The 17,505-nt window shown below is 40.5% G+C and overlaps 1 protein-coding gene across 1 annotated transcript in view; it reads left to right on the top strand.

Annotated features, from left to right (window-relative positions):
- TTC33 (tetratricopeptide repeat domain 33) overlaps positions 1-17,505 on the top strand; it is a 31,564-nt gene that overhangs the window by 5,519 nt on the left and 8,540 nt on the right. The gene's annotated exons all lie outside the window — the stretch shown is intronic.

Below are 17,505 nucleotides of genomic sequence, written 5' to 3'. Positions count from 1 at the left end.
GTTTATAAGAGATGGCCTAATTTCTGGAAATATTTTGGGTATTATATACCAGATATAGCAGATGTGTTGCAGAGCTTTGAGGGCACGCTTTTTATATTATTGCAGTACCTATTAATATTTATTAAATATTGTAATAATGCTATTTCATTAATACATTATAGTTCATACAATATTACTATACTTACATTAATTTTTAACTTATACAAAGTTCAGTTATCTTTTCCATTTGCTTCTTATATATATTTCAGTAAATATTGTTTGTGCATAGGAATCTGATAATAGCTTCCATTTAGTTTTTGGGGGGTTGGACCACAACTGGCAGTACTAAGGGATTACTCCTGGCAGCTTGGGGACCGTATGGATGCCATTGTCACTAAGCCTGAGGGTACAGAGCCACTCAGTCTGTTCAGGGGTCTCTAGGGCCATACCTGATGATGTTGTAGGGCCTCGATGGCTAAACTTTGGCATAAGTGCAGGCTGTGGCATGAGAAGGCCTTGCAGCTGGCACTCAGGAAGGTCCGCAATTAAGATAAGCGGCGCGGTGGGAGGCGAGTGTGCCAGTGTCTGCTTTGCAGCTCATTTGGCAACAGGACCAGACTGGCCATTGGGAGGACCAGATATTGTACGGCTGTTTGGGCACTTGGGCTCAAAAAGGTTAGCCATCACTGTTCTAGGGCCTCCAGGGTTCTGTCATCTATCCTCAGGACACCCTGATGTGTTGAGTATTAAATCAAGTTGGCCACATACAAAGCTTGTTAAAGTGTGTTAAATCCCATACTGTCTCTCCAGCCCCATAAATGTCTTTTGATAAATTTGATAAAACTACATGACATTTGTTATTATATCTCCTTTGAGTCTGCTTGCTTTTCTCTTTCTATCCCCCACGACACTGGCTTTTTGTAAAATCCTGATCAATTTTCTATTTTCATTTTTTGTTTTGGGGCCACACCCAGTGAGACTCAGGCTTTGCATTCAGGAATTACTCATGGTTGTGCTTAAGGGAACATATAGGCTACTAGGGATGGAGCCCAGGTCAGCTTCATGCAAGGCAAGCACCTTACCTACAATACTTATCTCTGCAGCTCCTTATATGCTCCTTATATTTATTTCTTTTTGTTTTGTTTGCTTGTTTTTTGGGCCACATATGGGATGGCAGGAATTGAACCCTGGTGCGCCCCACGTCTGCCACATACAAGACAAATGCCTTACCTCTGTGCTATCACTTCGGCCCCTTATTTTTAATAAATGTACATGTTTAAACTCTACCATATATCTTTTTGTAAACTTAAGGTTAGGTCTCAATATTGCTTTAAATTGTGATTGTACATTTTTTTCAGAATACAGGTACAATCTATTCTTTTTTGCTACATTATATTGGGAGAAAAGTAGCATCAGGTTTTTAATGCAGTCATTTATAGGACATTATACACCACCATTCCCATGTCATATTATATCTGGATATCTCCTGAAAGTCACATAAGAAAACATGTTGACAGTATGAGTATGGTTGATTTGTTTGTGCTAGGGCTATTAGTTTTAGAAGATATATGTATGTTTATCAGTAGGAGTATCTTAATGGTTCTTTGGTTAGAAGAGTATATACATTTTTTGTTTGTTTGTTTTTTTTGGGCCACACACGGCGGTGCTCAGGGGTTACTCCTGGCTGTCTGCTCAGAAATAGCTCCTGGCAGGCACAGGGGACCATAGGGACACTAGGATTCGAACCAACCACCTTAAGTTCTGGATGGGCTGCTTGTAAGGCAAACGCCGCTGTGCTATCTCTTCGGGCCCAAGAGTATATACTTTTTTTTTTTGCTTTTTAAATAAAGACCACCCAGAGATACCCCAGATTTGTGTGCTGATAATTTTTACTGTAATTTTCATTTGGTATTAAAGACTTTGAGAAAGTGAAAATTAGTGCCAACAAGAAACTTTATCCCTTTCTCCATTTATAGTCTTTTGTTTTATATTGGAAGGGGGATGCCCTGTTGATCATTTTTATCATAAATGAGTCAATGACTTGCCCTTTAAGTCTAGATATTTTTAAATTATAGGATAATATTTTGTTAGTATTTTTTATATCAAACATGTTAATTTTAATAAACACTTATTTTAATCAATATTAAAATTTAATATTAAATATAATCATTAAAATTTTAATGTTAAATATAAATTTTAATATTAAATATAAGATGATGGGGATTCTGGGGCCATGGTAAATGGAAGCAGACACTCATTGTGGCTGTGATGCTGGAATGATTTACTTAAAAAAACCTTACCTCCTTCCTAGGAGCCGGGAGTCTAGCAGCATGGGGTCGGCAGGCCTCCGCCATGCCAGAGGCCTTCTTAACCAGGCCTGGGGGGGATGCGGGACTTAGGTAACCCCAGCACCCCTCTACCACCTTGCTCCAGATCTCCAGGGCTTCCCTGGGCCACATGCCTGGGCAAGCTAGCGAGTTGGGTCCCTTGGTGGAGCTTGAAGGTATCCTAGGCTCTCCCCCATTCCCCATTCGGCTCCTTAGGGAGGGTCTGGGTGGGGCTCTGAACTTCCGGTATCCCAGCTTCTTGAAGCAGTCACTGGTAATCTCTTTCCAGTCTATATTTTCAAAATCGCACAAGATACATTAATAGAACTCACTATCATTGAATTATGTTTTTATGTATGCAGAATGTCCATTTTGTACTCTGCCGTTTTGCATACCCCTACAAAAGATCATTTTTCTCTTTAACTCTCTTAATCCCTATCATCATTACTCCTCATTTACCCTTTTTAACTTAAGTACTGTAGAGTCCTAAGTCACAGACCAAAGTGGTACCCTGGAGTTAACACCCACCCAACTATTCCAAAAGGCATAAAAAGGACACATATGTCTTTTCAACATTTTATGTGTGTTTTCTTTGACGGCTATAACTTTTGCTGAATATTTTCTTATACAGTGACGATCCCCCCCCCCTTTTTTATCTTCTCTTTGTGAACTGTTCAATATGGAATTTGGTGTGAAAGAATCCCTCAGTTTAATGTTTATGTTTGAACCAAGTCATGGGTATTTTTGGACGTGTTCTTACGCCCCATATACTCTGATAACGCCACGTGGGTTTATTTCTTGTTTGCATAGGCACACTAAAATGGGAAAATATTATACATACAAATAAGTTCTTATCTAATAGAGATAGGAACACACAAATCTTGTAGTGCAATGGGACCTTACACCCTGAGCATTGACATAAAGACCTGGCACAGGCCTCAGAAGAATGGGTATTCTCCATTCACCCCTGATCTAGAGAAGACATCTACGAAACATCCAAGATTGTCTATAACATCACCTGGAGGCAGTCCTCTACCAGAGAAGCCCTACTGCTGCTCTGACATCGACCTACTCAAAAGAGACTTCCCTTAACACTGAGAAGATTTAACAACAACAATGACCAGCTTACTGGACAGGGCTTTCTGTATTGCCCCTTAATTGTGAGGTGAAACTAGAGGATACTTCACACCAGCCTGACTTCAATGTAGGATGTGCAGATTCCAGGATCTTTAATACAGAAACCTGATGCCAACAATAGGACTGCATGAAAAATAAAACTGTATTGCCACTACAGACAATGACTTGGATGAATAAACTAGTTTGCCTGGAGCCTAGACTTGGTCTTATGCCAGGAAACTTCAGGGGTAGGGGTCTCCTTGTATTTAGACCAAGGCTTTTCCTTTCCATGTCCCCCATATTTTGGTGGGCCTATGCAAACAATATTTGGCACTCTAACACCGTTTTTACTGTGCCCTTTTGACTAACCCTTAAAAAAAAACCTCTTAAACGTATGTGCATGAAAATATAAAAAAAAAATACTATGCCTTCAATGTTTAAGGAGTCACATAAATCTCATGGCTTTAGGTTGCTTTGTGTACTGCTAAGAAATGTTATAATGTACTACAATCTGGGGACTTGTGGACAAAGTAATTGTACATGGGTTCTGCCTTATTTTTCTTAATGTTCTTTGACTGTAAGTTCAATATTTAGGCGTCAGCAAGGGGATTTCTTTTGAGAACTCTGTTTATTGGCGATTGTCCTTTCACTGTAACTTTACCTTGTCCTCTTTGCATCATTTTTTTCATAATTAAAAATAAAAAATTGAAAAAAAAACCTAACCTTACCATTGCTAGTATTGTAAACCACAATACCCAAAATAAATCAAAAATTAAAAAATTTTAGAAGGGGCTTAAAAAACATAAGATGAGTATAATTCTCATACTATTTTTTTCTTATACCCTACAAATGAGTGCAGTCATTCTCTTCCCTTTTCCTCTATTTCACTCAATATGATATTCTCCACATCTAACCAGGTATAAGCAAATTTCATGCCTTCATTTTTTCCCTATTGACTGCTTAATATTCCATGGTATAGATGTACTATCATTTCTTTATCCACTCATCTTTTCTTGGCTGGAGTCCATTGTAGGAAGCTTTTCACAAAGATAAGGGGAGAGGCCAGAGAGATATTACAGTAGGTAATTCAATTCCCAGCATCCCACATGGTTCCCCAAGCCTGCCAGGAGTAATTCCTGAATGCAGAGCACTCGTAATTTTATACATCCGAGCACAGCTGGATGTGACCCCAAATGAAAAGAAAACAAACAAAAAACAAAGAGAAGGGACCATTATGACAATAATATTTGGAAATGATTAATCTGGACAAGAACTGGGTATTGTAAGGAGATAACATGATATGCATGATACCTTTGCAAACCATGATGCCTAAAGGGCAAAAAAAAAAAAAGTGGGGGCTTGGGGGAAAGAGAAGAGAGGAAAAGGGAGAATGCAACAGAAGAAATGTGTCTATGAGGCTGGCATGATATCAACACAGCACATAGGTCATTTGCCTTGCACACCACTGACCTGGGTTTGATCCTTAGCATCTCATGTGATTCCCCAAGCCTGCCAGGAGTAATTTCTGAGTATAAAGCCTGGAATAATGAGTACTACTGTATGTGGCACGAAAAGAAGAAGAAGAAGAAGGAGGAGGAGGAGGAGGAGGAGGAGGAGGAGGAGGAGGAGGAGGAGGAGGAGGAGGAGGAGGAGGAGGAGGAGGAGGAGGAGGAGGAGGAGGAGGAGGAGGAGGAGGAGGAGGAGGAGGAGGAGGAGGAGGAGGAGGAGGAGGAGGAGGAGGAGGAGGAGGAGGAGGAGGAGGAGGAGGAGGAGGAGGAGGAAGAAAAAAGAGTAAAATGCCTGGGGTGTTGAGGGCATAGTGACAGAAGGGAAACTGGGGATCCTGGTGGTGGGACGTGTGCATTGGTGAAATAATGGGTGTTAGAACAATCCATAAAACTCAATAAAAGTTTAAAAGAAAAAGAACATAAGATGTTTAGGCTATATAACATACTTCATAATAGACATGAAAAATATAAAATAGAAAACAAAGACAGTAGTTTACCAGCCTAATGTTAGATTAAGAACTCTAATTTCTGGGGCTGGAGAGATAGCATAGTGGTAGGGCATTTACCTTGCATGCAGCCGATCCAGGACAGACAGTGGTTTGAATCCCGGTATCCCATATGGTCCCCTGAGCCTGCCAAGAGCACAGAGCCAGGAGTAACCTTTGAATGCCACTGGGTGTGACCCAAAAACCAAAAAAATATAATTGTAATTTTTTTTTTTTTTTTTTTTGAGTCACACCGGCAGCGCTCAAGGGTTACTCCTGGCTCTATGTTCAGAAATCTCACCTGGCAGGCTCAGGGGACCATATGGGATGCCAGGATTCGAACCACCGATCTTCTGCATGAAAGGCCTTAACTCCATGCTATCTCTCCGACCCCTTTTTGTTGTTGCTTTATTGTGCTGTTGGGACTCACCCTAGGTTCCCATACATAAAGCATGTGCTCTCTGGCCTACAAAGATTTTCTAGTATTGCAAGACTGGCTGTTCTTCTTAAAACAATCTAAATTTAATGAATTTTTTGAAACATTGTGAAATCACTTTTGGAACATCCATAAAACATTTTTAGAAATTCCTGTAACTGCCTATTAAAAGTTCATTAGCCTTACTTGTTGTTCTTTTCTTTTTCCTCTAGACTATGCTAGTATGTAGAAAGGAAAAACCATTCAATTATTGGCATGGAATTTCCTCTGAATATTTTGTAATAGAGGAGAGATAGCCTCTTTGTAGATAAACAAAATAACTCATTTTTTTGTGTAAATGTGAAGACATTGAGTTCATTTTACTAAAATCAGCTGTATTGTATGTTTTAGTTTGTATGGAGAAAAAATGTATGCATTTTTTTCCAGCATTTGTTTTGTTAAAATATATGTATAGTTTTAGGTGAAAACTCTCCAAAATTAAAGGAATGTTGTAGAAGAAAATTTAGCTACTCTACACAAAAAGTATAGAAATAATAGTTTTAAAATATCTAGGTAAATACTTAACTTGGCTAAAGATAGTATGATGAACATAAAATACAGGTAATTGTTGCTATTGTTGATAGGTTTTTGGCTACTATGAATTTAAATAAATCAACATATAACAAAACCAATTTTACATAAAGTAATTGATAGAAGGAAAAGTTAAGTTCCTGTGCCATGTTTCTGGTCATTAAAACTTCAAGCTTCTAACTCAGAACAACTCTTAATATTAACCAGGAGTTTGTTTTCCTTTCATTCACTCTAACTTCCAGTTCAGGTTTGTGGTGTTAGTGGCCAAATCCTGTTTCAGATTTTGGGGCATAAGACCCAGTCTTTGATAAGATGCCTTTTCATTGTAGGGTGTTCTTACACATCCACCACTCTCACTCAGACTGAGACTATGTAGATGCACCAGAGAATTTTATAGGCACGTCTGTGAAATAGAGCAAAAATGAGAGGATCCAGAGCAAGTCCACACAGGCATAGGGAGAACTTGCAAGTCACAAAGATGGTGACAGTGACCCCGTTCAGAATGTGTTTCTTTTTCTTTTTTTCTTCAGTTTTGGTTTTGGGTTGTACCGAGTGATGCTCAGCATGTACTCCTGGCTTTGTGCTCAGGGATCATTCCTGGCAGGTTGATACCCAGGATCAAACCCAGGTCTTTGGGTCAGCCACATGCAAGTCAAGCTCCTTACCCACTTTTTTATCACTCCTACCAATGAGGTTATTTTGTTCCTTACCAGTATTTTAACAAAACTTGAAGGAAACATTTGAAGACCTGTTGTATGTAAGGAAGAATAATGAAGTTAAAATAAAAAGTGAAGCATTTTTGTCTTTCAGATAAATTTCATCTTGAGCCATTTTTGTTTTCACTGCAAATAAACCAGACTAGGATGTGTGTGCATGCATGCGCTCGCATGTTTATGTGTTTGCATATTTACATTAAATCCCTTTTTTCTTTTTTTCCCCTTTGTTGAGGCGGTTGCTAATGATGTTGTGATGACGGATTCTATGTACACACGACTGTAGTACTCACAGATTCTTAGCTGTGGTTCTAGTAAATTTTCTTTTCTTTTCTTTTTGGTTTTTGGGTCACACCGGCAGCACTCAAGGGTTACTCCTGGCTCTATGCTCAGAAATCGCTCCTGGCAGGCTCGGGGGGACTATATGGGATGCCGGGATTTGAACCACCGTCCTTCTGCATGCAAGGCAAACACAATACCTCCATGCTATCTCTTTGGCCCCCCAGTAAATTTTCTTGTGGGAAGGGCACACTCTTCATTGAAATTTACAGTTAATGGCTGTAGTACTCTTTGGGCATCAATTGTGGTGCTCACACACATACCTCAGACTTGAAAGACTTGTGCCCTGCCACTGAGCCACATCCAAAGTTCTTCTGTACCTAGTTTTTATAGCTCCTTTTTTTCTTTTTTGGATTTGGTTTTGATTTTTGGGTCACACCCGGCAGCGCTTAGGGGTTACTCTTGGCTCTATGCTCAGAAATCATTCCTGATAGGCATGGGGAGACCATATTGGATGCCAGGATTCAAACAACTGTCTGTCCTGGATCGGCTTTGTGCAAGGCAAATGTCTTATCACTGTGCTGTCTCTCTAACCCTGTTTTTATAGTTCTTAAATAACTTTGTCTATGACTTTCTCTGCCTGAAAACTGATTTGTTTTCTTTTGGCTTCTTGATTGTCTACTTACATGTTATCTCAGCGAGCTCCATCTGGTTGCCCAGTCTGAAGTAGCCTTTCTCCATCACTTCAGCTTTGTTGTTTGTGTGCCATACTTGTTAGTCCCCAGAGCTGCTCCTCAGTCTGTTTCTAGCTACTTTTATCAGTTCTTGGAGGATCTGCTGTGCTGGAGATTGAACCAGGGCTTCTACATGTGAAGCATTAGCTCCAACTCTGGGCCATCTCTCAGATCCATATTAGCCTTTTAGTTTCTTTTATCATTTCTTTTCAGTTTTTTTTTCAGTTATTATTATTTTTTTTAACATCTTTTTTTTTTTTTTTTTTTTTTTTTTTGATTTTTGGGCCACACCTGGCGATGCTCAGGGATTACTCCTGGCTGTCTGCTCAGAAATAGCTCCTGGCAGGCACGGGGGACCATATGGGACACCGGGATTCGAACCAACCACCTTTGGTCCTGGATCGGCTGCTTGCAAGGCAAACACCGCTATGCGATCTCTCCGGGCCCTAAATTGGATTTTTGATCATGCCTCAAGGTGTCAGGGGTTACTCTTGGCTCATTGCTTTGGGGTCACTTCTGGAGGTGCTCAGAAGACCCATAGTGTGGGACTCTTAAATCAGTACTCCCACATGTAAAGCAAAAACCTTTTTTTGACTTTGTTTTTGAGTCACATCTGTCAGTGCTCAGGGCTTAGTCCTGGCTCTGTGCTCAGGAATCCTTGGTAGGGTATGGGGGACTGTATTTGGTATCAGGGATCCAAACGGTTTGGCCACGTGTAAGGCAAGTGCCTAATACATGTATTATCTCTGCAGTACATTTTTTTTTTTTTTTTTTTGGTTTTTGGGTCACACCCGGCAGCGCTCAGGGGTGACTCCTGACTTTATACTCATAAATCGCTCCCAGCAGGCTCAGGGACCATATGGGATGCCGGAATTCGAACTACTGTCCTTCTGCATGCAAGGCAAATGCCCTACCTCCACACTATCTTTCTGGCCCCTCTACAGTACTTTTTTTTTTTTTTTTTTTTTTTTTTGGTTTTTGGGCCACACCCGGTGATGCTCAGGGGTTACTCCTGGCTATGCGCTCAGAAGTCGCCCCTGGCTTGGGGGACCATATCGACGCGGGGGGATCGAACCGCGGTCCTTCCTAGGCTAGCGCAGGCAAGGCAGGCACCTTACCTCTAGCGCCACCGCCCGGCCCCTCTACAGTACTTTTTAAAGTCATTTGAAAATGATAAAAATACATTTTTAAGTCATTTTTTTTTAAAATTTTAAAGTCATTTTACCTCCATTCAGATTCTAGTATTTTCATTTATCCTGCATAAACTTAACTTTGGGCAGATTTTTGTTTTTAAGTGTCAGTTTCCAGTTATTTCATATGTGAAATGGAGATATAGACTATTGGACAATTAAAGATTAAGCCATGTAAAAGAACTCGACATGTTACCTACTAGTAAGCAATCAATGTATAATGCATGTTATATTTTAGGACTTGATATGTGCTTGATACATTTTGTGTAGTATTAATTTTGTGTGTGGGGGGCCATGGAATTGCTCAAGGGTTACTTCTGGCTCTGTGCTCAGAAATCTCCTGGCTCAGGGGACCATATGGGATGCCGGGGAATTGAACCTGTGTCCATTCTGGGTCAGCCCCGTGCAAGGCAAATGCCCTACTGCTGTGCTACCACTTTGGACCCAGTATTAAATTTTTTAGTGTTACTTTGCTCAGACATCTTTCCTAGAATTACTAACAAACAATACCTTCTCAAGAGTCACAATATAAATTTCAATTTTTTTTTTTTTTTTTTTTGGTTTTTGGGCCACACCCGGTGATGCTCAGGGGTTACTCCTGGCTATGCGCTCAGAAGTCACTCCTGGCTTGGGGGACCATATGGGACGCCGGGGGATCGAACCGTGGTCCGTCCGAGGCTAGCGCAGGCAAGGCAGGCACCTTACCTTTAGTGCCACCGCCTGGCCCCAATTTTTGTTATTTTTAACCTCTAAGATTCTGCCACTAGATGGTGACATTTAATTGTTTAGTTAAGTGGTTCTTTGTGTGTATTGATTTGTTGTTTCTGAAGGAGCAGTGTATTTAGAATTTATAATGATTTTTGTCTCTTATCTTGCAAAAACATCCAGGCTGTGAATTTTAAGGTGATTTGGATATGTGTATGTCACATTTTAAGAAAGATATGTTTAAAGACTTTGATCTTGCTTTTATCTCCTAGTCCATGGGGGGAAAATACATGTAATCAGTATAAGTTACCTTGTATTCTCACCATAGTACATCTCAGTTTATCAATACTCAGACCTTCTGTTTTCATTCTCTTGGAAGGAAGTTTCCCCCCTTTTTTACATCCCATAACTATGCCTGTAGTTTTCATACCCCAGTCTATCTTGTTTTCATCGGAATGTTGTTCCTAAAACCCTCTTTTATGTTTAGTGGGAGAGTCAATACCAGTTAAATTTTTGCTCCAATTGATCTACTCTTAAAGAGATTATCAGTGTTTAATAGAATAATTGAGAGATCTCAGTATAAGTTAATTCTGAGATACTAAATAAACATCCAAGTAGATTCTAATTAAGCACCAAACAGTGTTGGAAAACTTAAAAGTCTCAAATTTTGGATTGAAACTTTAAGTACAGCAGGTAAGGCGTTTGACTTGCCTGTGGCTAATTTGGGTTCCATTCCATCATACTTGTGGTCCCCTAAACTTGCCAGGTGTGACTACTGAGTCCAGAGCTAATCATTCTCAGGCACCTCTAGCTCCCTCTGTTGAGTACACCCCCTGCTGTGCTTATAACCATTGAAGCCCTGGAGCTGTTTCTTTTGTCCTAGACCCAAAAGCTCCTGTGGATGGCGCTAACTGCAAGGGAAGGCTATCACACCTGGACACTGGCCAAATTAGTGCTCAGGACACTCTATACTAGGGACTGGGTCATTTGTCAGAAATGGGCTTTAAAGCTTGGTGGGGTAGACTTGGGTATGGGAGGGAGCCTATCACAATTTTCCTCCTTCCTCTTATTCAATTAATCCAAGACACAGAAATTTGGTATAGTTTCTCTAAAGAAGTTATGCAAGATTAGTAGTGGTCTGTGTATGATCTTGATGTATTTTAGTACTGGGTGATACTCAGGATACTAGATTCCTGGGCCACTGGTTTAATGTGAGAACCAGAGGAGGCAGGGCTTTGCAGATTATCTAGGATATTGTGGCTACCACAGGGACTTTAAAGGTCACATCTAGAAATTTTGGGAGACCTCCAGGACTGTACCAAGTGATGCTGAAGGCCAGGGATCGAATGGGGTCAGTTGCATCAAGGCAAGTGCCCGTATATGTTTTTGAAGCTGATCCCCAGTTGTATATCCATTGTCTTCTCTCTTTCTCCTGCTTGCCCCCTTCTTTTCCCCATCACTCTGCTTTTCTGGGATCTTTTATAGTGAAAAGTTAGTAAGTAAGCAGGCTGAAACAATGGGTAGGACACTTGCCTTGCATGAGGCTGACCTGGATTCCATCCCAGCATCCCACATCTAGTTCCCTGAGCACTGCCAAAAGTAATTCCTTAGTGCAGAGCCAGAAGTAACCCCTGAGCATCGCAAGTAAGCATTTGTTTCAGGCTGTTTCTCCTTAGTTATACAAATGAAGATATCATCCCGGATTTTTCTGTTTTACTCCTCATTTCTATACAAATTGAATTAACTTTAACTTATTCTAAATCTTTTTTTATTTTATTTTCTTCCTTTTTTCATTCATTGTCATTCTTATACAGTCTTTAATATAAATTGCTCTACTTAACTCCTAATTGATTTTTCTTGTATTTTTTTTTTTTTTGATCACATATGGCTGTACTCCAGGGGCCCACATACTATGTCAGGAATTGAAGGAGGGTCGTTTGTATGTAAGGCAAACACCTTAAAGCACTTTATCTAGAGTACTATCTCCTTGGCATTATTCTCATCCTTACCTTTCTATGGTGCATTTCTGTTTTGGACCTGACTCATTTTTTTTTTAAAATTATTGTCTTATTTAAGCACCATGATTGCAAACATGTTTGTAGTTGAGTTTCAGTTATTAAAAAACAACATTCCCGGGGCCGGAGAGATAGCATGGAGGCAAGGCATTTGCCTTTCATGCAGAAGGTCATCGGTTCTAATCCCGGCGTCCCATATGGTCCTCCATGCCTGCCAGGAGCAATTTCTGAGCATGGAGCCAGGAATAACCCCTGAGCACCACCGGGTGTGACCCAAAAACCACACACACACACACAAAAAACAAAAAACATTCCCACCACCTATGCTCCCCATCTCCCAACTCCCCCACCCCCTGCCTATATTCGAGACAGGCATTCTATTTTCTCAGTACCATTGTCATGATAGTTGTCAATGTACTTATTTCTTTAACTGAACTCACCACTCTTTGTGCTAAGCTTCATATTGTGGACTGGTTCTGCCAATCTTGTCTCTATTGTCTCTGGGTATTATTACAATAATGTCTTTTGGGATCCGGAGAGATAGCACAGTGGCATTTGCCTTGCAAGCAGCCAATCCAGGACCAAAGATGGTTGGTTCGAATCCCGGTGTCCCATATGGTCCCCCGTGCCTGCCAGGAGCTATTTCTTAGTAGATAGCCAGGAGTAACACCTGAGCAATGCTGGATGTGGCCCCAAAACAAAAACAAACCCCCCCCAAACCAATAATGTCTTTTATTTTTCTTAAAACCCATAAATGAGTGAGACTATTTTGTTTCTATTTTTCTCCCTCTGACGTATTTCACTCATCATAATAGTTTCCATGTGCAACCATGTATAGGAAAATTTCATGACTTCATTTTTCTTAATAGCTGTATAGTATTCCTTTGTGTGTATGTACCACAGTTTCTTCAGTCATTCATCTGTTGTTGGGTATTCCGGTTGTTTCCAGATTCTGGCTATTGTAAATAGCGCTGCAATGAATATAAGTGTGCAGAAGGCTTTTTTGTGTTGTGTTGGCATTTTGTGAAGGTGTGTGAAAGCATTTTTTTGTTTGTTTTTTTTTGTTCCTAGAGTATATCTCTAGGACCTGACTCATTTTCAAAAGACACATATCACTTTATGTCTCTCTGTTGCATAGGATTCCCCATATCACATACAATTAAATCCACACCCATAAACACAACCTATTAGTTCCTGTGAGTTCATATCACTTACCTCTCTCTCTCTGCTTTCACTTTTATAACCATTTTTTTCCTTGTCCCAGAGGTTTGGGTGTTTGACCCTGTTTGGTTCTTCCCTTTGTTATGGTAAGCTTTCTTTAGATTTTGATCTGGTTGGACACTTTTGTCATTCAGATCTCATCTCAGTTCAGATGCCTTAGGTTGATGGACCTTTCTTAATCATACCTTCTGAGTAGCCAACAGGTTTAAACCTGGAATATCCCTTATTTATTTTTTATGGCATTTATTATATTTTAACTATGTGCATTATCTTTCTCTCTTTGTATACTTCTTCATGCAGATATTTTAAATATAGGAGTTAGAAGGATAGTGTATCCTTTTATATGTTGATACAGAGAATACCTGGTCCAGAGTAAGTGCTCAATAAACATTTATAAAACGATTAAGTAGATTACTATAGCGCCCATTAAGCTTAAAGCTGTAGTAAAATTAGAACTCAAATTGGGAGCAATGTAGCTAAACACTCTTCCATTTGTATCTGGAATATGAACATGCTATTTAACTTATTTGGCTTGATCACCAGCTGTTCTCTATCCCTAGGAGGGCATTGTCTTACCCTACCCTATGTAATCCTTGGAGCTATTCACTTCCTTCCTTATGCTAGTTTGGTGGTATACTGTAAAGGTTGTCTTCAAACTCGCTGGACGGGACTTTGGTCATTTATTAACCACAGTGACTTGAAGCAAGGTTTTTATCTTTCAGTGTTTCCTTTTCAACAACTGCAGTAGGGCTGTGTCTGTTCAGTTTGTTCCAAGCTGAAGTTGAACTAAGATATGGTATAGAAGTTGTAAAAGACCATTGATTAGTTTGGTGCCAAGTTTCCTATGATGCCCAAATGGGAAAACTAAGTATTGCCTCAATTCATAGATCATGAGAAGTAGAAAAGAAAACTAAGAAATGAAGTCAGGGATGGAATTAGTGAAATCATGCCCACCAGTTCTTGTTTCTCTTTAGTAGGTAGAAGAATGTTACCTTGGTATTTTAAACCTTTGGTGTCTTGTGGGCAACAAAATATTTCATTTAGCAGTGTCTGCTGGCAGCAGTGACTGTGTTTTCAAAATAAAAATTATTGATATGTGTTAGGTGCTATAGCTGCATATATTCCTTTGAGCAATGTACCTGTCACATGAAACTGAGATTTTAATTTTAGAATTTTTATCTCTGTCTAGAGGCCACAGGTGCTCAGGGTTTACTCCTGGGTCTTCTTAGAGATCTCCTTTCTGGACTTGGGTTTATATCAGATGGCTGGGTCGAACTGGGTTGCCTGTGTACAAGGCCTGTGCCCTGCCTGTTGAATTATTGTTATGGCCCCTAACTTTTATTTATTTTTTTTTTTTGGTTTTTGGGCCACACCCGTTTGACGCTCAGGGGTTACTCCTGGCTATGTGCTCAGAAATCGCCCCTGGCTTGGGGGGACCATATGGGACGCCGGGGGATCGAACCGCGGTCCTTCCTTGGCTAGCGCTTGCAAGGCAGACACCTTACCTCCAGCGCCACCTACCCGGCCCCTAACTTTTATTTTTAAGAACCAGATTTAAATGTACAACTTTTAAATATGTCTTTTTTTTAAATATTTCATAAATAAACTTCACTGTCTTGAGGCAATATTTAGCTCAGGGGTCACAAGAAGGTTTCTTTATGGATGTCTTCTCTGTGAAGGCAATTGATTTGAGTTCACGTAGGTAAATGGATGAACAACTATTTATCGTTTAGCCTTTTGTCCACATTGTAATTTTGTCTCATCATAAAAAACAGCAACTCGTTTTCTGCTTATTTATATGTATATATATTTATATGTGTAATTATATATTTAAATTGGGGGGGTGTCACACTGGCACCGCTCAGGAGTTTACTCCTGTCTATGCGCTCAGAAATTGCTCCTGGCTTGGGGGGACCCTATGGGACACTGGGGGATCAAACCCTGGTCAGTCCTAGATTAGCGCTTGCAAGGCAGATGCCTTACCTCTAGTGCCACCACTCCAGCCCCATTAAAAAAGATTTTATAAAAATTCCCAAAAAACAAAAACCCCAGTAATTTCTAAATTGACACCAAGCCACGCTCCTCCCAGTTCTACATCTTCTACATCTCTGGAGTGACACCCCCAAATTCCACACTACTGACAGCCAAGGAGGAGCACAGCAAATTAGATGGGACAGTAGCATAGTAGCCAGCCAAGTTCAGTAAGTGAAAACAATAACAAGGCTCAACCCATGAAAAACTTCTTAAAAGTAGGGGGTTGGGCCCAGAGAGATAGCACAGAGGCGTTTGCCCTGCAAGCAGCCGATCCAGGACCAAAGGTGGTTGGTTCGAATCCCGGTGTCCCATATGGTCCCCCGTGCCTGCCAGGAGCTATTTCTGAGCAGACAGCCAGGAGTAAACCCTGAGCATCGCCGGGTGTGCCCCCCCCCCCAAAAAAAAAAGTAGGGGGTTGTCTTATATGCCAGTACACAGCATGCTGAAACTTACTCCAGCTTCAGGAACGAGTGAGCCGCATCCCATCCAGCTGTCAGGCGTCATCACTCAGTCCTCTGCTTGTCCTGATTCATCTTTCAGGGCAAACAGAGGAGCTGAGTTATAGAGTGCTGCATCCCATCCAGCCTCTGGATGTATACAGTGTATACCAGCCCCCTGGTATGTGGCTTTCTAGTGCTCAATCCTCTGTTCAGCTTTTATGGGACACAGGAGGCGTTCTGTCTCCCTCAAGCTGTCCTATTAATCATTGCAGCACAGCCAGCTGCTTCTGGAGGAGCTCCCTCTCCCTGCTCTCAATGTAGATCACAATGAAAAAATCACAGTCATTCACTACAAATGACAAATGCAAAATGATTGTTGACATTCCAAAGTCTAGCTTTATTAAACATATACTGTTAACCTTTGAGGGTTCTATTCTTTTTTTCTTACTTTTTTTTTTGTTTGTTTTTTTCGGCCACACCTGTTTGATGCTCAGGGGTTACTCCTGGCTAAGCGCTCAAAAATTGCCCCTGGGCCAAGATCGCGATTTACAGATGACTGGCTGATAGAACCACGACCAGACTGTACACATCTTGGGACCAATAAAAAAGCCCTAGTTTAGGATTTGAACTATGACCTGCACAATAAGCATGATCCCCAGTCCCAAAGGTCCTGCAGAGACAATTGTAACGGAATGGAGCTTCTGGAAGCACAAAGAAAGACGCTAACCTAGGTGCCATCCTAGGCTCAGTGCAAAGCCCAAGATCACCAACCACAGAAGATGGATTAAAATGACACTGAGGTAACAGAACCTCTAGAATCATGAAGACTGACTTCATCATAAATCCCATCTCAGGATCTGTGCAGATACTGAGACCTCTAAACACAGAGATCTGATTGTATCACCCTGGACAGAGCAGAAGTCTACCAACCACAAAAATGCCACCGGGAGAGTAAATGATCCTGAGCAAAGTCTAGAGTTGATCCCCATGACAGTATACTCCAAGGACGGAGAAACCCCATATTTTTTAGGCCAAGTGAATTTCTTTTCAAATGACCCCAATATTTACTGTGCCAGGGCAGGAGGGAAAAAACAAAAATACAAAAAGCACAAAACCTTGGTTATTTATATATATATATATATATTTTTTTTTTACCTTCATTTATTATTATTATTATTTTCATTTACCTATCTATTTTGGTCGATTTCTCTCTTTGGGTGTGATTATTGAAATTGTTGTCCCCAGTTATACTTATTTTTTCTCTTCCTCTCTTTTCTTTCGTTATGTGCTATGCCATGTTTCTTATTTCAAGACCATGGTGTGTTTTTTTGTTTGTGTGCTTGTTTTTGTTGTTTTTTTTGTTTGTGTTGTTTTGTTTTTTTGTTTGTTTTTTTTTGTGGTGCTTATCGATATAGCTGGAGTCCTCAATGGATATTTAACACTTCTTTTGGTACTGATGGAGTGTTTCACCTTCTCTTTCTTTTCACCCCCCAAATCGATGATGAGAGCCACTAGAAGGATTCCGCCCATTTTCGGGGTATTAGACTCTTACCCCAATTTATTACTTTTTTCTTTTTCAGGCAAAACCATGTAACTTGAAATAGCTGGTCTTGCCTCCAGTTAGAGGGGGAAATAAGGGAGGCCTCAAGACCAAACAGGTGCAAGACTACTAAGTAATAGGTTAGATACAGAGGGGACCACATATTCTAGCCGCCCTGGGGGTGAGGGAAGAAGAAATGGGAGGGAAGACAAA

Source organism: Suncus etruscus, chromosome 2 (assembly GCF_024139225.1).
Source record: "Suncus etruscus isolate mSunEtr1 chromosome 2, mSunEtr1.pri.cur, whole genome shotgun sequence".
NCBI classification, from domain to species: Eukaryota; Metazoa; Chordata; class Mammalia; order Eulipotyphla; family Soricidae; genus Suncus; species Suncus etruscus.
This window is presented reverse-complemented; position numbering and strand designations above follow the sequence as displayed.